This window comes from Vulpes vulpes, chromosome 13, assembly GCF_048418805.1.
Source record: "Vulpes vulpes isolate BD-2025 chromosome 13, VulVul3, whole genome shotgun sequence".
NCBI classification, from domain to species: Eukaryota; Metazoa; Chordata; class Mammalia; order Carnivora; family Canidae; genus Vulpes; species Vulpes vulpes.
In genome coordinates this window covers 55,753,362-55,774,484 of record NC_132792.1, presented here as the reverse complement: position 1 = coordinate 55,774,484, position 21,123 = coordinate 55,753,362, and the positions used below count along the sequence as shown (strand labels likewise).

The following is a 21,123-nucleotide window of genomic DNA, read 5'->3' as shown; positions in this document are numbered from 1 at the left end:
ATGGCCATTTTGAATAACAAAGATGTAAAGAAAGAATCAAATATTCACACCTGCCAGGCTTTGCTGAAGCTCCAGTTTATGGTGTGAAAGGGAAGCTTGTTTTTGTCACTGTGTTTCTCCAATTCTGAGCTAGAGAAGAGATGTTCTGAGGGTGGAAGAGACTGTGTGAGTTGATGTGAACATAATGCCAAAGGTCAAGAAGTAAGAAGGCGAGGGTGTTGGTGAGAGCAGTGCTGACAGCTCATCATGGATTCCAAGTTGGCAAGAATTCCAGTGAGGCAAAATAGACTGGATGATACAGAGACGGGAACATCAGATATCTGAAGGCCATAGTAGAACTGACTCTACCAGCTTGAAGATCCTTTTGAGCTACATTAAAATGCTGGCTAAACATAATGAGGATCCTAAAGCATTACCTCTGCCCACAGGCAGGGGACAGGGAGGACCTGATTTGTGTCCCACCATGTCCTGCACAATCAAATCCAAGTTTGTCAGAAAGGGCACTTTTGAGCAAGTCGTATACCATACCATCACTGTTTAAAAGAAACAAAAGTGAGATTTCTGGGTTCAAGCCTTTTACTGCAATTTTTTGTGCCTGTCACTTAACTCTTGCGTGATACTTCTGTTTTTGCATCTGTAAAGCTTCCTCATAAGGCTCTTATGAGGATTAAATAAAATAACATGTGACTAATATGTGAAGTGCTTAGCATAGTGCCTGGTACATGAACATTTTTAACTGATGATCATTGCCATCATTAGTAATTGTGTAGAGGTGGTAATAGCAGGAGGGTTATTTTTGCATCTATTGAACTTGACAAATAGCCTCACAGAAATTCACCGGTTCTTTATTTTTTTTTAATCTACCATGTCTGAAGTGTATAAATTGGAATATTGATAATCGTAGGCATAAAAGAAAGAGTTAGATAGAAATGTGGTAAAATTTAAGGGCAACATTGCCCAACTCTTGGTGATGGCTGAAATTCCACCACTCAAGATTGCCTGGCAGTATTAAAATGCTGATCTCCTTGGAAGAAATAAAGGATTAAGCTACCAGTAATTATAAATTTATTTCTCATATTCCATTAATGGCTTATCTATATGGAGTAAGATGAATAAATAAATTGAGAGTATGAGATGCTTTCTGAAGTAAGGCTTTGACAGACAAAAGGCAAACAATTTCTATTACTACCTTAACATTTTATTGAAGGAAAATATAAAAGGAACTTCAAATATATATTACATAATCACGGAAGAATAAAACATTCTGATGGTGAAAGCCACATTTATCAGTTCATTTTCACCAAATCTGTTGTCATGGATTACAGACATATAAACAACCTCAAGGGATGAAGAAGTAAGACCAGTGGGGGTACAGAAGGACACCGAGGTAGCAGAGGAGGGAAAACTGAGAGACTCTGTTGCAGGCAGTGAGATGGGGGGGGGGGGGGACTACAGCTAAAGACTCGTTTATAGGAAAGCAGTTTCATATAATGAGTGAATGTTCACCAGAAAGGTAAGAAAGGACATTCTGGATGGATGTTACAACAGGTATAAAAAAAAAGTACAGAGGGAGGCTTGGGTACTTCAGGAACAGAAGGCAATTCACTACTGTAATTTGGCTGGAGAAGAAAGAAGCTATGAGTGACTGTGACAGTCAGTGGCACCAGGGAAGAACCAAGCCACATTAGGAAGGACCTTGCAGGCCACCCTAAGCAGTTTGGAGCTGGTGGGAACCTCTTAAAGGCTTTAAAACAGGTGCCAAATAAATAAATAGTTTAGAAAGTTATCTTGATATTGTTGGGGAACGGGGATTTGTAGCCCAGGATGCATGAGTGGCTCAGAGGTTCCTAGGTGGCATTCCACATGTCCAGACGCACTCTGACATTATGTATAAAGTTCTGCGTATTATGCAATTGTTTACTTTCTCTGGGAGAGAAACCATGGACCAATACGGTCAGGCTGCCATAACAAAATACCACAGACTGGATGGTTTAAAAAACAGATTTTTTTTTTTCTCACAGTTCTGGAGGCTTGAAGTCCATGATCAAGGCGTCAGAAAATGTGGTTCACGGTAGAGCAGTCTCCCTTGCTTGTAGACAGCCACTTTCTTGCTATGTCCTCACATGGCATTTCCTTGATGAGTGCACATGAAGAGAGAGAACAAACCCTTAAGTGTCTCTTCTTATACGAACATTAATGCTATTGGATCAGGACTCCACTCTTATGACCTATTTTAACCTTATTTGCTTCTTTAGATGTCCTTCCCATCTCCAAATACAGCCACACTAGGGGTTAGGGCTTCAATATATGAATTTGGATTGGCAGGGGGTAGGGGAGTAGAAACAGTCTATAACAGACTAATTTTGATCAGATTTTCAGTGATGCAAAACCATGAGAATTTAATAATAATGGGTGTAAAATTTAAGAATTGGAGGTAGAGTTAAGTTAAAGAGGTGCATAGAATGGACAGACCTTTTTTTTAAGTATTATTAACTAAGATACTGACAGATTAAACAGGGTGTAAATATGTAAGATGGCGCAGTCACTACTGTTGCCCACCCCATACCTATTCTCTTGTACTTTCTAACTATGGTAGATCAGGGGAAAAAATGGCCACAAGTTCCTTCCATCCCTAAAAGCATAATGACTATACCATCTTCCTATCAGGAAGTAGAAACCCTCTACCTCTTGAACTTTGGCTTAACCTTATGAATGGCTTTGGCTAATGGGACATTAACAAATGTTAATGTGATATAAACAGATGCTTCAAAAGTACTAGGACACTGGGGCTTGCCTTCGTTTGCTTCTGGGAACTCTCAGAGCACCATGGAAAGAAGGCCTAACCTCCTAAAGGTTGAGACATCCCATGAGGGGAGAGAAGACCCAGTCATCCCAGCTGAGGTCCTAGACATGAGCATGAGACCAGCTGAACCATGTCAGAAACTGCCCCACCACCCTCAAAGAATTGTGAGACATGATAATTATTGTTATTTTAAACCACTAAGTTCGAAGTAGCTTATTACACAGTGAAATTCAATTTACTAATACTGATTAACAAAACCCCAGAATATTTTGCTCGATAATCTGGCTACCAAAGCTACCTTCCTGTAATGTATAGCTGTAAACTGGGTCTTGGTGATCCAGGTCTGGCCAATGCGGTATAAACAGGAATTACTCACTGACATTTAAAGAGTGAAGCAGTTTAAAGGGAGATGATTTTGATAGTCTGTATGATCCTTTGGCTCTTTGCTCTTTCTTCTCCTTACTTCCAGGAATGCAAATAAAATGAAGGAAGCATGTTGTAACCAGGAGGATGTGAGTCCCACAATAAGGATGGTAGGGCCAGAAAACAGCAAGAGCTTGAGCCGTGGCAACATTGTTTAACTGCCCTGGTAGGTAGAAACTGCTTACCTCCAGATTTTCTGTTACGTGAGAAAAATAAAACCATTACTCTAATCTACTGGAGCAGATGAACTGAATACCAACCAGGAGGTATTACAGCCCTTCCAAAGACCAACATCTGTGGAGTGGAACCAGTGCAAGCGAGATTTTGGTGTGTTGATGAGTGAATAGAAGGTGTTGATAAACAGACTATAAATTAATTGCCTCTGACTAGTGAATTTTGTCCACAAAGGCCAAAAATATAGGGCAACGTTAGAAAGGGACAGACTAGAGCAAGCAGATTTTTTTTCTCTCTCTCCCTCCTTTCCTCCCTCCCTCCCTCCCTCCTTCCTTTAATTTTTTTTTCTTTCTTTTTGAAATTTTGAGTTTGTTGGTAAGACAAACATATTTATAGCCTGCAGGGAAAAAGCCACTAGAGAGGGAGAGTTTGAAGATATAAGAAAAAAGAAATAATTGATAGAACAAGGCCAGGCATAGGCAGGAAGGAATGGGATCAAGAACACAGGTGACGGGATTAAATTTAACCAGGAGCTGAATCTCTCCTTCCCGTGAATGTCAGTATTTCTTCCCGGGAAGGGGAAGGTGCACTTAGATCTACATGGATACACAGGAGAGATACAAAGGGCCTGACTGCTGTAGTCTCCAGCTTTTATCTGATGTCTGATCTTGATTGGAGGTATGTAAGAGATCAGGAAGGCTGAACTGGTGACTTCATTTGTGAGTATTAAACCATGGCAGGAATCCCAAGCCAGCTGCTATCAGCTTTTGAAAACATTCACTGCTCTTAAATTCAACCTAGGTGATACAGTGCTACTTAATAATTAATATTTCAAATGATGTGGATTAAAACAAAACAAAGCAAAACAGAAAACACCTTGGGTCAAAGGCTAATCATTCACATACCGTTTCTAAAATTATCAATATGCCTCCAGAAGAGAAAGCTTGTTCTTATGCAGAGAATTTGAATATATTTGATTGTGATGATTTAAGATTCTTGACTCCTGAGCCAACTCATATTTCTAAAGTAGCCGCCCTGAAAAGAGAGCATTTTGCATAATTAGAAAAGAGAAAAGTATGTTCAGAATGTATATACATTTTGTTTAGGAAATTAAATTTGAAATTAGAATGAGGCAAGGAGGGAAGATAATTAAGCTGACAGCACCAGTAAAATTCAGGGATAAATCTTTGGCAGTATGTGGGAGGGCTTTTCAAGAACTCTATTGCTCTGCATTGGTAACTTCATTACTTGAAATTAAAGCATAAGTAGACATAAATTGTAGGACAAATCTATAGAAAGGTTTGCATGGTATCTGTCAAAAATTATACTAAGCAGATGAGGTAAATGAGTATGTGATTTACTTGTGACAATATATTTTTTTTAGTACTTGGTTTTTATGAATGGTAATTTTTGTTTTCATTTGGACATCTGATAGTTTGCAGACCAAATTTTAACATTCAAACAAATGTTTCTTTTGGATGTATCTCATATCTATTGTATCTCATAACATGAATTTTGGTGGTCTCTTTTTGCCTCTTTTCTCTATGGGAGGCAGTATGACATGGAAGACGCCAGCCCTAATGCTGGAACCAGATCTAGAATTTGCCACCTTCATAATTCTGATCCTCAGTTTTCTCACCTATAAAAGGGTGTTAATAATACAGATCTTCTAGGGTTGTTGTAAATATCCACATGTTAAATCATTAAAAGCCCACAAAACTATGCCTGGCACAATGTAATCACTCAAAAAAAAAAAAATCAGCTCTCATTGAAATATAGGGATGATCTTTTAATGACTATTCCATGCAGCATACTTTCTACATATGCTCGATATTTTATAATATGAAACTCAACAAAATATAGTTTAAGTTGCCATAGCTAAATAGATTTTAACTTATCCTTTTTTTGATATTTGATGAAGTCAGTTTTAAAAGGAGTAAAATATTTGTAACAAGGCATCAGAATCAAGTGTATAATTAACTCCATCTTCTCTTCCTTTTCTTCTTTCCTTCCTTTCTTTCAAATTTCTTCCTTTCTTCTCTCTTTCTCATGTCTTATAAAATGGAAGATGTTTACTTAGGAGTCCAAATAGGAAAGACAATAGCTTCCTTTTCAATTTTCTTAAAATTTGAATATCAGTTGGCACCAAAACTTATAATGAATTTAATCCAAAAAAACCCCCAAACAACATAAAATCTATGTGAAGAGGATATGCAGAAGAAAAGTATAATAAAATGATTGTCTTAGGAAAGCTCAGTAACCTTAATGATTACTAAAAACAAAAGGAAATAGAGTTCAATTGAATGATTATGTTATAAAGTCCCTAACACAATTGGATATTTCCTTTCCTTCAGCTTTAAAGTTAAATTTTCTTGATCATTTCTTAGGCTTGTTTGCTTCTAAGAAAACAGATGGAGTCTTTAAAGGATGTCTAGAATCAGCATTTTCTTTTATGACCACTAGATGGCAGGTGTAGGATTCTGAATACCTTCAGAAGCTATGTATCAGCTATTCTTATTTGCAGCACTAGATGAGAAAACCGATTTGGTTCAAAGTAGGAAATTTTAGAAATTAGTCTCTTTTTTCTTGTTCTCTCCCCACCCCCATCTCCTACACATAGCCTTAAAAAACTGGTAAAACGGGTAAGGGGGTATAAGGTTTCTAATGAGGCTTTTAGGTTTTATCTACAGTTACAGCCCTTTTGCATGTTTGTTTTCTTAATTGAAAAATTACAAAACTAAAATCCAGCAACAAATCCGCATTTAACAAGACATGTATTGTCATGCAAAACGTTTGAGATGGGTTTTTTGGTCTGTTGTTTTGTTTTTGTCTGAGCATATACAACCTAACATAGTGTGTTGTTTCTATATAATCTTGATCTTTTTATTTTCTCACAGAAGTGGATCCCTGTTATGCAAGGGGCAGTTAGAGATTATAATTTAGTAATTGATTTCCTTTTTTTGTGTCTTTATGATAGGGAGATAGTAGGGATGTAGGGAACTTTGAAAAGATTCTTTTTCTTTTTGTCTCCACAGTTTTGATTAAAAATCCCCCTACCCCACCCCGGGTTTAAAATGAGGCTGAAATATCGAATTTTCTGGTTTGAACACGTGTGACTTTCCATTGAGGGGCCAAGGCCTTGGAAATGTAAAGGGCCAATCTTTGTCACAGAGGGGTTCATTGCAGAGAAGGGCGTGTTCTGCAAAGACAAACAAGTCCCACAGATAGTTGCCAAGGGCACGGAATACATCTTTGCATTACACCTTGAACTAGCATGCTCATATCACTTCTTTTTTATTGCATGCACCATAAATGACTGTAAAAGTTTGCAAATCTTGCAGAGACCTTGGCAATCAATACTTCAGTAGGAAATCTACAAAGAGAGGGGGTGGGGGGAAAAGAGATCCAGTCTAACAGTTTGCTTTTTTTGGCACGGGAACTGCACGTTGACACTGAGAATCATTTAATGTTCGATTTTCATAGTGTCTCAGGCAGATTCGTAACATAAGCAGAGCAGTTTCCATTTAGACATTAAATCTGAAATCTTGGGTTTATGTTAACAACTTAGGTAGTCTGGAGACATTCCTGTGGCCTTACTTGGGCTTTACTCTGCGATTTGAGCATAAAATAAGGACTAATTTTTATCTTGATCGGTGTGACCAGGTAGGATCCGTAGTCCTGGAGGCCATGGCTTCCCCAACTATTTTTAAGCACCTGACTCCCCAGAAGGGCCCGGCAAGATCCTGGACGTTGCTTTTGAGGATCTGCACGGCGTGGCTAGTGGTGCTGCTGGAGGGATGCTAATCAATCCCTCCTCCGTATTCAATCTACTGGTTTTGTTCGTTTTCCCATCGTTGAATTCCGTGAAAAGTCCGGCACACCACAGAACAGGCGAGGGTGCCAAAGCCCTGGGGTCGCCGTCCCAGTCCGCTACAGCTCCGAGCCCGGCGCAGACCTAGCGGGGGGCTAACTGTGCAGGGTCAGGGGAGATGAAAACGACTCGGCATCCCCCTCCCAGGGGCGCAAGCCTGCAGCTTTACAGCTCTGGCAATCTGCGCCCTCGCTTTGGGCTGCGCTAGGGAGCAAAAAGACAGTTCTTTCCTTAAAAGGGACGGGGACCGCCGGGGTCGTGAGCGGCGGTGGGGTGGGGTGGGGGAGCCCCCGGCCCAGCCCGCGAGGTCGGGGTGGCTTCAGGCTGTTCCCGCCTCCATCCCCACCCCCAGCCTCGCTGGCCGGGCCCTTCCCCCGCTCCCAGTCCCAGTGACCGGAATCCCGGCCTGCCGCTCAGATGCATAAAACATTCAGCGGCCTCCAGGGACTTTTTTCTTTCTTTCTTTTTTTTTTTTTTTTTTTTTTGAAATTCTGGCGTGAGCTGCTTCACCCGCTGTTTCGCCCCCAGGGTCAAATACGACCCCAGCCGGAGAGCCGCGGGACGCGTAGCGCCGCTCCAGACCTTTCATTTCACCTGAGTCCCCGGGGCCACATCCCGCCCGCGGTCCTTTAGATTAGGAGGACCTGGGAAGGCATCGCTGGGCTTTAGCCCAAATCCAGAAAGGACCGGCAGGTGGAGAGCTGGATGAGTTCTTTACTTCTCCTTTTCTTTCTTTATCTTTTTTCTTTTTTTTTTTTTTTTCTCTTTTTCTTCTTTTGCCTCGTGCGTGTAAAGGCGCGTGAGGCTGGCTGCGCGCCGCGCGTGCGGTGGGCGGTGCAGGGCGCTGGGGACCGGCAGGTGCTGGACCAGGGCCGCGGAGCCGCAGCGCCTCGGCAGGAAGACGGCAGTTCCCGTGCGCCCCGCCGTGGGTTTCTGTACCGGGCGAGGGACGTGCAGTTGCCCTCGGAAATGGGGTCCCTGAGCGCTTAAATCTGGAGCAGTTTTTCCGCGCTGGGTGCCCCGCTCCTGCCAGCACCCTCCCCGCCCCCGGACGGCTCGGCCCGTGGCTTCTGCTTTAACTAATCGTATCAGAACCGCTCCTGCTGGGGGGGCGGGAAAAACAAAAAACAAAAAACAAACCCGAGCTCTTATCAAGGCGATCAGGTGCCGTTGGAAAGGAGAAGAAGAAGGAGAAGAAGAAAAAAAAAAGTGTAAAAAAGATGATCAAAGCAGAAAGGAAAAAAAAAAAAACAGGCTAAATGAGACATTTAACAGGAAAATGAAGTAAAGGGGTTTTGAATCTACGTTTTCTGTTTAGTTTTAAGCATAGATACCACAAATACACAGGTATATAGTTTCCCCCTAAACACTAAATCCTGAAACAGAACTTTTTTTTTTTTTATCTTATGAGAACCTTTCCCTAAACATTTATCCTTCTCTCTTCTTTCTGATGGTGTTCGCCCCACACCTCCTTCGGCGGAGCATCAGAGGACGACTCCTCCGTAGAGCACATTTTTCATTTTCAGCATCATAAACCCATGCCACGAAGAACTGTAATAAATTAGTTTCAGGAAAAATATAAGTGATGCTCTAAAGCTCTGTCAGCTGGCATCCGTTGATCTAGTAACAACTGCCGGCCCAAGTCCTCATAACCTTCCTTTGGTTCTTAATGTCCCTGTTTTGTTTGTTTGTTTGTTAGGCATCTAAACCACCCCCTTCTGCCTTGGAAGACAGAGGCTTGACAGTGCTACATAAACTCTTGGAGACTGTTCTAAATCGAACAAATGCAGTAATTCCTTTAGGTAATAGCTAAGTCTTAACAGACTTTCTACCTCCTTGATTGCGCTGCCATTTCTCTCATCGTTAGTCAAAATCCTTGTGGTGACAAAAATTCTCTGGCAAAGGTTCTACATGTGGTCTCAAAACTTGAACACGGAACATGTTGGCGATCGTCTCCCGGTAGGTCTGTGACTCTACGGCGCATCGATGATGAATTGATCACCCCAAACCCAACCCCTTGACGTTGTAAATTGTTCGCAGTGAAGTAAACCGAGACTCTTGAACTAAAACGTGGTTTCTCTGCTGGGAACAGCAGATGTCAGGTAGCATTAAAGCTCCCGCGAATGGGGATGGAGAATTTGTCTGGAGTCCTTTAACGTTTTATGGGAATTATATCTACAGTTTGGCAGATCGTGTGACAACCATCAGCATCTAGGGATCTGGGAATAGTTTTAAGGAGAATGTCCACAGGTGATCTTTGAACGACACCCCTGTGACAGATTTGTTGAATGAGCACAACCCGTTAATTGTCACTCTTCCGCCCCAACCCTCTGGGCCGCTGTCTTGGAGCCCGCGTGGAGAGGCCGCACTTCGCCACACGGTTTGCAGACCGCGTGGGCATCAAGGACCCAAAGAATGTGTTTAGCTCAAGAAGGTCGATTTAAAGAAAATAGTATATGATTTCTCCCTTTTGTTCTGATTACGAAAACGACCAGCGACTTGTTTTTAAAAGAGCCTTTCAGCGAGAGATTCAGAAGGAGGAAACTGAGAAAGTTTAGTAAACCCGATCAAGAGAGAAAAAAGGAAACCCCCCCCCCCCCCCCGCGCCCCCAGCTCTTTGATCTCCCGGGCCGTGTTATTACAGAGTCTTAAAACAACCGCCAACCCCTGGTCGGAAAAGAAAGAAAAAAAAAAAAAGAAAAAAAAAAACCCTTACGGATTAAGTAACTATTTATCTCATGAGGATAATTGCTTGTTCGACCCGAAGTCATTCATTCCCGAAACCACCGAGCTAAATTGCTGAGATGCCTTTAAAAGCCACCGCTTCTGGGCCGTACCGCCCGCGGGACCACAGCGCATCCAGGTGACCGGCGCGGCGGGGCCGGGGCCGAGGACCGCGCCCCAAGGCTGAAGCCCGAGGGGGCGCCCGGGTCGGGGGGAGCGAGGAGGGGCCCGCGCCGCCCCCCACACGGCGCGCAGGTGCCGCGGACCACGCCACAGGTGGCCGGCGCGGGCGGGCGGGCGGGGCCTCGGGGGACGCTCCCGGCGGCCGAGGTGCCGCTCAGCGCGCGGGGTGCGGCCGCGGCGCCGTCCCCAGGCCCCCACCCCGGGCCCCTACGCCACACTTCCGGCCTCTGCAGGCCTCATTGGCTCGCAGCGGGACCCGCTCTGGGGTCAGGCGCTTTTGTCCACCGACGCCGGTGCGAACGCAGCGCCCCAGAGCGGGCGGGGGCGGGGGCGGGGGCGGGGGGGGCGGCCCTGCCGCGGCGGAGCATCCCGGGCCTCGCCCGCCCCGCAGGTGCGGAAGGGGCAGGTGGCGCGTGGCGCTGCGGAGGCCCCGGAGCCGCGGCGGGGCACGGCGGGCCCGGCCCGGGGACCGCGAGGCCGCTGCGCCGGCGGCCTGGCCGCTTTCAGTTTTCACCGAGGCTGCTGGTTACTGTTTAACTCCCCACCCACGTCGCAGTTTGCTCAGTGAATCGATCGTTCGGCAGGAGTCAGGCCGCTGCCCGTCGCCATTGAGCGCAACTAGTCCTGCGGCATATGGTGAAAGTCCCTGCCGCAGACCCCGACACACACAGTCCAGCCCCTAACAGCAGACAGCAGCGACCCCCGCGAGCCTCCGGCCCCCAGCACCCAGCCCCCCGCCCCGCCCCGCCCCGCCCCACCTCCACCCCCAGCTCCGCGCTCCGGAGCCAACTTCCCAAGCTCGGAAAAGTGCGGCCCCGGACGCCGCGGCCCGGGGGGGGGCGGGGGGGACCCGCCGGGACATGCGGCGGCTGCGGCGCTGAGGGCGACGCGGGAGCTCCGGGAGCGCGTCCGCGCAGGTAAGTGGTGCGCCCGCCCCCCCGCGCCCCCCCCGCCCCCCCGCGCCCCCGCGCCCCGCCCCCCCCGCCCCCCGCGCCCCCCCCCGCCCCCCCCCGCGCCCCCCGCGCCCCCGCGCCCCCCGCCCCCCGCCCCCCCCGCGCGGGGCCCGGCCCGGCCCGGCCGCCGCCGCTCCCCGCCGCTGTCCCGCAGGAGGAGTCCCCGGGCCCCTCGGAGCGGCCGCCGCCGGGGCTGAGCCCTGCGATCCCCTCGCCGGGCGGGGATGAGGGCAGGTCCCGCCGGGGGCACGCGCAGGCTGCGCACCCAGGACAAGTAAATTAAAAGTTGGATTCGTTTGGGAGAGAAAAGCTGTGGGGAGGGGAGGGGAGGGGAGGGGGGTGTCGTCGGCGGGTCACGTGGTTGGCAGGTTTCTGGGGCCCTTGGTGGAGTTGGTTGGGGGGTTTTGTTTGGTTTTTGAGGCCTGGGGCAAGGCGAGGGCTTCTGGATACCCCTGGGCCGCCGAGCTTTGTGGGGAGGTGCCGGGCCTAGTCTCACCTTGTGTCCCCCCCCCCCCCCCCCCCCCATAGGGACACTTTGGGAGTGAGCATCTTCCGGGGACGCTGCTGCTGGGAGATGAGTTGCGGAACAAGCTATATAGTTTATACACACACACAGGTGTGTGTCATGGTTACATACATCATAACTATGTACGGTTCTGTTGAAATCATTTTGGCCTCCTTGGGGAAGAGATGCCCTTTGGAAGCTTGTTTGAGCAATGCGCCCCTTAAGCCATAACCATCCCACGTCTAAGGGAAATAGGCCAGCACGAGATGAGGTCTTTGGATTGAATGGGATGTGTGCCTCCTACCTGATGCGCCTGTTCCTAAGGCTGGCCCAGCGCGGAGTCAGGGGACCCCTCTGCAGCCTGCATCTTCCCTGAACTTTGACCTGACACCAAGGCCTAGGGGGTGGCAGAATGCAGAAGCTCTAAAGTCAGAGGGATGTCCTGAAAGCTAACCACCTCGTTGATAGCAACGTTTCCTAGTTTTTGTTTTGTTCCTCTTCTCACTTTTCCATTCTTTTTACACGTAGCCTCTGTCTCTCTGTCCCTCCACAAACATTTATTCAACATTAAAATAGTCTTCCTCTCCAGCCAGTGCTGCTTTTACATAATAATTCTGCTGTCCCCACCCACTCGCCACACCTTCCTCTGTTTTTCCTCTTCTATGGACACATCATCAGGCCACCTGATCTATTTATTATGTATTTGAAGTCTGTGGCCAAGTAGAGTTGGCTCCTCCCTGGTTCGATTTGTAGGAGGGGATGGAAGAGACAGAGGTAAGAGTGCTGCTGAACTACTCATTTTTCTCTTTTAAAAGTGGAGTAAAGGGGTGCGTGGCTGATTAAGTCATTAGAGGATGTGGCTCTTGGTCTTGAGGGTCCTGAGTTCGAGCCCCAGCTTGGGTGTATAGGTTACCTATGTAAAAAAAAAAAAGGCGGAATGGAAACTGAAAGCCATTATTCTCTTCTTTCCATCTCTCCCAAGCTCCATTTTATGGCGTACAAATAGAATTTTTCTCGACATGCTTTATGAAGGTAGCACAACACTTTTACTACATATGTCTACTAAGATCTCATAAGCCTTTTATTCTGCAGTTGTGATTCTAAGCATATGGAACAACACAAATTAATTTTGAGGATTGCTAAAAAAATTTTTTTAATACTCACATGCAAATTTTATTTTTGAGGGCCCCATTTCTTTGAAAATTTTTGTTACTTCTGTGAAATCTAAAAGTAATAAAGCAACTTGAAAACTATAGTAAAATACAAAGTGAACTCCCCTTTTCCACTTCATATGTGTAACTGCCATTGATGGTTGGGCTTGTATCCCTTCATGTGTGTAACCACAGGAACTTTTCTCTCGTTATTTCTAAAGCTTGGATAATGGTTCATATCCTACCGGTGTTCTGAAATTTATTTTTCATTTAATATCAAATATTTCTGTCAATATTTGAAGATTCTTTTCTTTTAATATGTCCACCCAATGTAGCCAGCCAGTATCCCCCAGAATATTCACTTGGTCATAGGGAGGCTCACTGTACAGAGGTGACCATCTGAGGAGGAAGTGAAGACTGAAACTTTGACCTTACAAATAGTGATGTAGTGAATGTCTGTGTACATTATCTTTGCAAGGAGATAGATTTATTGTGAGATGAGAATTGCTGGATCTAGGGGGATGGTCTCTTTAAATTTGATAGATATTTCAAGGAGCCTTAAGTATCCACCGTGTATTTACCATGCCCTCACCAACACTGGATAATATTGATGTATTTAAAGTGTTGCCTAACTGGTTGAAAACATGATTTCTCATTGTTGGAGTTTTATAATTTGGAAATTATATGAACCAGTCTTGGAACATCTGACTTAGAGAGCTTGAGAATTTTGTTTTAAAAATATAGTAACGTACAGGGGCACCTGGGTCGCTCACTTGGCTAAGCCTTAACTCTTGATTTCAGTGCAGGTCATGAGCTCAGGGTTGTGAGACTGAGCCCCATGTTGGCCTCTGCGCTGGGAGTGGAGCCTGCTTAGGATTCTCTCTCCCTCTCCCTCTAGCCCTCCCCTTTGTGTGTGTGTGTGTGTGTGTTAGCACATGCTTTCTCTCTCTCTCAATTAAGTAAATAGATATATAAATAAATAATGAGGGATCCCTGGGTGGCGCAGCGGTTTGGCGCCTGCCTTTGGCCCAGGGCGTGATCCTGGAGACCCGGGATCGAATCCCACATCGGGCTCCCGGTGCATGGAGCCTGCTTCTTCCTCCGCCTGTGTCTCTGCCTCTCTCTCTCTCTGTGACTATCATAAATTAAAAAAAAAAAAGATTTAAAAAAAAAATAAATAAAAAATAAATAAATAATGAAAATATAATAAAGTAGAAAGGGAATTATATGTGTTTCAAAATTCCATCTCATTTTGAGCTTGTAAAGGATGCCATTCCATTAGTTACTACCCATCCATTTACTAAATGAATGGCTAGAGGTACTGGTACCTTTGGATCCTTAAGCTAGATGCAAACAAAATAATGGTGTGTACAATGATACCTTCATGTAGAATCACTTCTCTTCACACTCCACATGGGAACTGTCACCTATTGATATTAATCGGTTCATACATAGGCATAAGGAGCACTTCAGGTGAGGCTTACTCTTACAGCTGAACAACCTATTTAGGAATATTCTTTATATATATACATATATATATAGTTAATACTTACTGAATTCTTAATATGTGCTATGAAATTTTCTAAGCCATTTGCATGCATTTTTTTCCTTCTAGATTCTTTAAAAAATTTCTAGAGTTCATAATAATAATCTCCCCATTGTCAGATGGGAAGAATGAAGCATAGAGAAATTTAAAAACTCTACTAAAGCTACACATGTACAGGTGATAAAACTGGAGGTTCAAATCCAGGCACCATGGCTCTAGGCTATGAGAGTAACCATGGCTGCTCTGCTTGGTCATCTGGTTGCTCACTGCATAAAGATGACCCACTGAGGGGAAAGTGAGAACTGAAACCTTGATTCCTCCACCCCCGGGCCAAGCTATATTCCCTTGCTCTTGTCTGACTGTTCCCTGGGGAAGACACTTTTCTTGGTCACAAAATATCTATAAGGGCTCATAACAACCTTGCTTCTGATGTATCAGGAGCTGTATATATGCACATTTATTTATGTAAGTAAGTACCTTTGTAACTCAGTACTATCTTGCCCATTCATTATGAGTACACCTTCAAGAATAGATCTGCTTTATTGCCTGTACTCCCTAACTTAATACATATATAATACATGATGTAATGTGTGTATATTTGTATATGAATATTTAATACATGATCTTTTATCATATTTTATCAAGATGATTTTCTGGAAAATAATAAGGGGTTCATTTTTTCCTTTTTTCTCTTTTTCTTAACATTTTGAAGGACATGAAGATCTTTGAGGGTGACCAACTCATGGCATTTGAGCCAAGAAAGAAGGCTTTGTTTGTTGTCACGTTGAGATGTTTATATCCCTGCCCAACCATTTCTTAAAAGGGGAGCAGGGAATAGGGGACTTGGGAAGTCCACCTTCCTTATTTTTGAAGTATATGAAATTATAAACACCTATCATAGAATTGGTATGCTGATTATATATGTTAATACATGAAAACATTAGAACAATTGGCATATATTAAGTACCCAAAATGTATTCTGTATTGCTGCTATTGTGATAGAATGAGATAATGCATCTAAAAGCACTACTTGATTTATAGTAAGTTGTTAATAAGTGTCACCTGTTTTTATTGGCCCTCTCTCTAGAGAAATTACATTTACATACACAAACAAATTACATATGTCCTCAAGAGTTTATGGAGCCCTAGAGACCTGGCTAAGCCTTCTAATAGGCCTCAGAGATACGATGATGAATAAGAAAGACATCGTTCCTGACTTCATGGTGCTTTTTAGCTAAGCAGTGTCCAAGGATTGTTCTAAATATGTTCAGTGGTCAGAAGATGGGCTTAAGATCTGGGCACAAATTTCAGCCTTGCTCTCTGCCAGCTGTGTATCCTTGAATAAGTTAATATTTCTGTGCCTGAGTTTTAAAAACTTATAAAATGAGGATAATAGTCATTACTTGCAAAGTATATGTGTATTAATTCTTGTATTATTTATATCAAACATTTTATCTGTTGAATGTTTGATACTTTGTCTATATTTCAGTAAAGAAGAATCACATTTATCTATGAAAGCAAAAAGTCAACATAAACATCTAGGCAATGTCTCTCCATCTCATTTAAAGTATTGGCTAATAATGTCATCTGGGCACATTAATTTAGTTTTGTTTTTTTTTATTTTTGAATCTTTGAGTATTGTTCCTCTAGTTCATACACTGTCTCATGTTTTGCTCGTGCTCTTAGCTTACTTAGGATTATGACATCTGTCCCAGTATTTGCTCTTTTTTTTTTTTAAAGATTTTATTTGTTTATTCATGAGAGACACAGAGAGAGAGGTAGAGACATAGGCAGAGGGAGAAGCAGGCTCATGCATGGTGCTCAATACCAGGACCCCAGGATCACAACATGAGTGGAAGGCAGATGCTCAACCACTGAGCCAACCAGTTGCCCTTGCTCGTTTGTTTCTTTTGCATTTACTTGTTTCAGATATCATGGTTATAAGTTGCACATAAGGGATGCCTGGGTGGCTCAGTGGTTGAGCGTCTGCCTTTGGCTCAGGATATGATCTTGGAGTTCCAGGGTCAAGTCCTGCATCGGGCTCTCCTGCTTCTCTCTCTGCCTATGTCTCTGCCTCTCTCTCTGTGTCTCTCATGGATAAATAAATAATACAATCTTAAAAAAAATGTTTAAAATAAAAGAAAGAAGTTGCATGTAAAGTTGATATATATTAATTTAGCAGGAATTTTAAGTTGTATACACCTTACTAGGTGCCTAAATACAAATATAAATAAAATAACATCCCTGATCTCAAACACAAACAATCTACTTAGAAAACAAACACATATAATCATCTATAATGTAAGGCAACAACTATTTCATTAATATAATAGGTAGAAATACCATGGAAAACAGAAGCACAAAGGATACATGTAGCTTGAGTAGCCAGAGAGGAGCTAATGATTTTCTGATTAGAAGTTGTTGAGTGGGGATCTTTTCTAGATCAGAAAGGTATTTGGGGCAGCGGAGGTTACAATTGGAGTAGGTGGTATGGCAAGAGATGACATGGAGAAGGAATACTGGGGAGATGGTGCCTAGGTGTCAAAGATTTGAGCTGTGTCCATTAGGCCATGAGGAGCCGTGAAAAGTCTATAAATAGGTTGGGTTATGAAAGATTTCCCTCTTTTTTCCCCTTAAGGTTGACTGGCAGCATTCAGGGTCAGATTGTTGAGTATTTAAATAGAGTATGTTTCCCTACTTTGTGCTAATTTTCAGCAAAATAATTGCTATTTCTAACCTGAATTTTTTTTAAAAATTATTTATTTATTCATGAGAGACAGAGAGAGGCAGAGACACAGGCAGAGGGAGAAGCAGGCTCCCTGTGGGGAACCCGATGCAGGACTTGATCCTGGATCCCAGGATCAGGTCCTGAGCTGAAGGCAGATGCCCAACCGCTGAGCCACCCAGGTGTCCCTCTAACCTGAATTTTTGCAATAACTGTTCTCCCTTCCTAGTCCTACCGGCCTCCAGTCAGTGTCCCAGATAGCAAGTAGACAGATGTAGAGAATACAGATTGGACCATTATCTTTTTTGGGTTTAGGGTTTTTTTCCCCCTCCATTTAAAACAATTTGTTAACTTCTAATGCTCTTAGCGTGAAGGGCCAAGTGACTGAGTCCATGATTTTCTTGAGATCCCTTACTTTAGGCTTCTGCTGGAATACATCTCTTGGTTCCTCAAATGCATGCTTCTCTATACTTTCAAAATACTGTTTCTGTTCTTCTGGACACTCTTAGCCACCATCACCATCATTTTTCCCTCATCATCCTAGCCAACTTCCACTTACCTCACAGGTCTGTGCTAAAAACAAAACAAAACAAAACAAAACAGAACAAAACAAAACAAAACACACCTTTGAAATCTTTCCTGATCCCATATATCAATTTCCTTGTATCTTGTTCCTGATGTGACTGTTACCAACTTCATCACATATTGTGGTTGGATGTTTGATGATCATTCTTTCAGGCTGACTGTTGGGCCTCCAAGGGTAGGAACTGCATTGTTCTTGCCCAATTCTTTAGTTGGGCATTTAGCTGAAGCTTAATGAAAAAATGTTCACTGAGTGAAACAACTATAAAAGAGAAGAAAGGTGAAAGAATTAAAATGCTTGTTAAAAACCTAATTTTCAGGCACTGTATTCTCTATTTGAGGGTAAAATAATGACTAGAAATGATTCTCTCCTAAACTTTTCATGTCTGGTTGGGGATATGAATAAAAAAAAGCTATTACTCTGGTAAGTGCCTTTTCCAGAATAATATATAAATAGAATAGTATAGTACATACCCTTTGTGTTGTCCTTTTTCTCATTTAGCATAGTAATTTCAACATTCCGTTGTCTTGTTGTGTGTACCAGTAACTTATTCCTTATTTAGAGAAACAGATATGTGAGGTACAACTGACATACAATAAACGGCACAAATGTAAAGTGCACGATTTAAATGTTTTGCATAAGTTTATACCAGTGAAACAATCACCATAAAGTTAGTGAACATAGCCAACATCCCTAAGGTTTCTTCAGGCTCTTTTGTAAACCATGCCTCCTGCTCCTACCTCAGATAACCACTGATCTACTTTCTGCCCCTGCAAATTAGTTTGCATTTTCTAGAATTGTTTATCCATGGGAACATAGGGAATTCTTTCACTCAGCATATTGTTTTAAGATTCATTCATTTTGTTACATCTATCAATGCTTGCTTGTCTGTTTGCTTGCTTGTTAAATAGGATGACACTCTATGGATATACTATACTTTGTTTATTCATTGACCTGTTGATGAACATTTGGATTGTTTCAGTTTTGCTTCAGTTTTGGCTTTTGCAAATAAAGGTGCTTGAACATTCGGGTACAAAGTCTTTGTGTCGACATATCCTTTCATTTGTTTTGTATACGGTTGACCTTTGAACAATATGAGTTTGAATTGCACAGACCCATTTTTTGGTGGATTTTTTTAATAGATACAGTACAGTGATATGAATGTATTTTCTCTTCTTAATGATTTTCTTAATAATGTTTTCTTTTCTCTAGCTTACTTTATTATAAGACTATAGTATGTAATACATATAACGTACAATGTGCTAATCAACTGTGCTATCAGGAAGGCTTCCAGTCAACAGAAGGCTATTTATTAGTAGTTAAGGTTTTGGGAAATCAGAAGTCATATGTGTATTTTCAATTGCATGTGTGTGTGGGGTCAGGGTCCCCAACCTCTGTGTCGTTCTAAGGTCAACTGTAATTATTGAGAAGTATAATAGCTGGATTCCATAGAAGGAACTGTCAGACTGGTTTCCTGATTGTACCACTTTATGCTCCCACCAATAGTTCTAGTTTCTTTACACTCTTACCAATATTTGGTATGCCCAGTTTTTTAATTTTAGACATTCTAAAAGGTGTGTGATGAGATCTCATTGTAGTTTTCATTTGCATTTCCCTAATGACTAATGAATCTGAGCATCTTTTCTTGAGATTATGTACATGTATTTTCTTTGGTGAAGTTTTGTTCAAAAACTATGCATCTCCACCTGTCTTTTAAAAATTGAGTTATTTTCTTCTTATCAAGTTGTAAGAGTTCTATATATAGTATAGCTACAAGTCCTTTATCAGATATAAGTTTATTCTCTCCCATATGAATTTGTTTTTATACAGGGGCTAGGATTGGGTCAAGAAAAGAAAATAAATGATATTTTAGTCATTAAAAAGAATAGCATACATAAATGAAAAAAATAAAGTTGGTTTTATGACTTTATGAGGCCCCATTGTGTGGTAAAATAAGAAAAGGTAGTGGAAAGTTAGTTTACAAAAATAGGAAAAGGACTAAAGATAGAGACTTTTTTATGTCATGCCACAAAATTTAGACTTTTTTTTGAGCACTAACATTAATAAATATCATTATAACTAAAATGATACTAATAATTGAGCTTTACAGTTTATAGAATTCTTTTATATGCACAATTTACAGTGCTTTCCCGTACATTATTTTATTTAAGTCCTTTGACAACCATGGGAAGACAAAGACTCAGAGCCTTGTGCAGTCATTATTAAATATAGCTTTTTAGATTTTGAGCCAGTGTCTTTTTAGCTAGTGTGTGTGTGTGTGTGTGTGTGTGTGTGTGTGTGTAAGTTTGATGCAAGAGTGATAGTTGGGTTGATCTGCAAGGGTTTGGGAGGACATTCTTCCAGTAGGACAGGGGATAGTGTCCTGTTGAGTTCTGGGAGATGGTACAGTAGACCCTGGTAAAGGTTGGGGAGTAAAATGAGAATTTGCAGTTAATGTGGAATATTTCACAAAAATTCCAGAATCTCAGAGCATTTTCTAGACTCTGAATTTTCTTACTTGTCCTTTATCTGTAAACTGATTCTAGATGAATTAAGTAAAATTATATGTATTTGTTAGTTAATTTGCTAAGGAAATATATAGAATGACCCAGTTTTTAAATTTTTAATTTTTTTGTTTGTTTCTCTTAGGAAATTCAAAGATAAAAACTTCAAGGAAGTTTTTAAACATAATCCTTTGGTTCAATATATTCTGTTTCTCTTGTCCTGTCCAGGGCACTGAGTTGTTTCCCCATACCACTGACGTGCACCATTTGTCAGCTTCAGAAATATGAAAAAATTACGTGCTGAACAGGCTCACAATTTAGGATTTCTCTTTCTTTTCTTTTCCTTTCTTTTCTTTTTTCTTTCTTTTCTTTCTTTCTTTCTTTCTTTCTTTCTTTCTTTCTTTCTTTCTTCTCTTTCTTTCTTTTTCTTTCTTAGAAGTTTTGACATTTCTTCATTTGCTCCTTTTTTGCAAATCTTTAATTCTTGTGGCTTCTTTTCATGGTAGAGATAAAAAGGGATGGTAATCCAGAGTAACTGAAATACTCATACTCTCCATTGAGGGATTCATTCATATTCTAAATACTCTCTTATGAGTACATAAAAGCAAATTAATAGTTAGGTTTAATGTGTCCATACACATTGCTGTATGTTATCTGTATATCTTCTGTGTAACCATTTCAAAATCACTTTAAGAACTGCTCAAGAACTGTGCAATATGTTTATGCAGACTTAGCATGGACTGCTGTTTTCTCACCAATTAATCTGGAATGTCAGAGGGTCTTTTAAAGCATCTTTGCAAAATCCTTCTCATTGAGGGTATACCATTTGGATAGTTTGGGGGCAATGTTAGCCAACTGACCAGAGCCCCGCCTTACTCATGGGCACAGTGTGTTGGTAAGGGTTAAATGAGGGGCATCTGGCTGGCTCAGTTGGTAGAGGATGAGACTCTTGATCTTGAGGTCATGAATTCAACCCCC

At 42.4% G+C, this 21,123-nt stretch overlaps 1 protein-coding gene across 7 annotated transcripts in view; it reads left to right on the top strand.

Moving 5' to 3' along the window:
* The first annotated feature begins 10,528 nt into the window (after positions 1-10,528).
* HNF4G (hepatocyte nuclear factor 4 gamma) overlaps positions 10,529-21,123 on the top strand; it is a 121,661-nt gene continuing 111,066 nt past the window's right edge. For 4 of the 7 annotated variants that reach the window (XM_072734458.1, XM_072734450.1, XM_072734457.1 and 1 more), the window contains exon 1: positions 10,529-11,095. The gene's annotated coding sequence lies outside the window, so the exon portion shown is untranslated. Of the gene's footprint in view, positions 11,096-11,294; positions 11,406-11,659; positions 11,748-21,123 lie in introns of those variants that run through there. The other 3 variants (XM_072734454.1, XM_072734451.1, XM_072734452.1) reach the window with 2 other exon arrangements.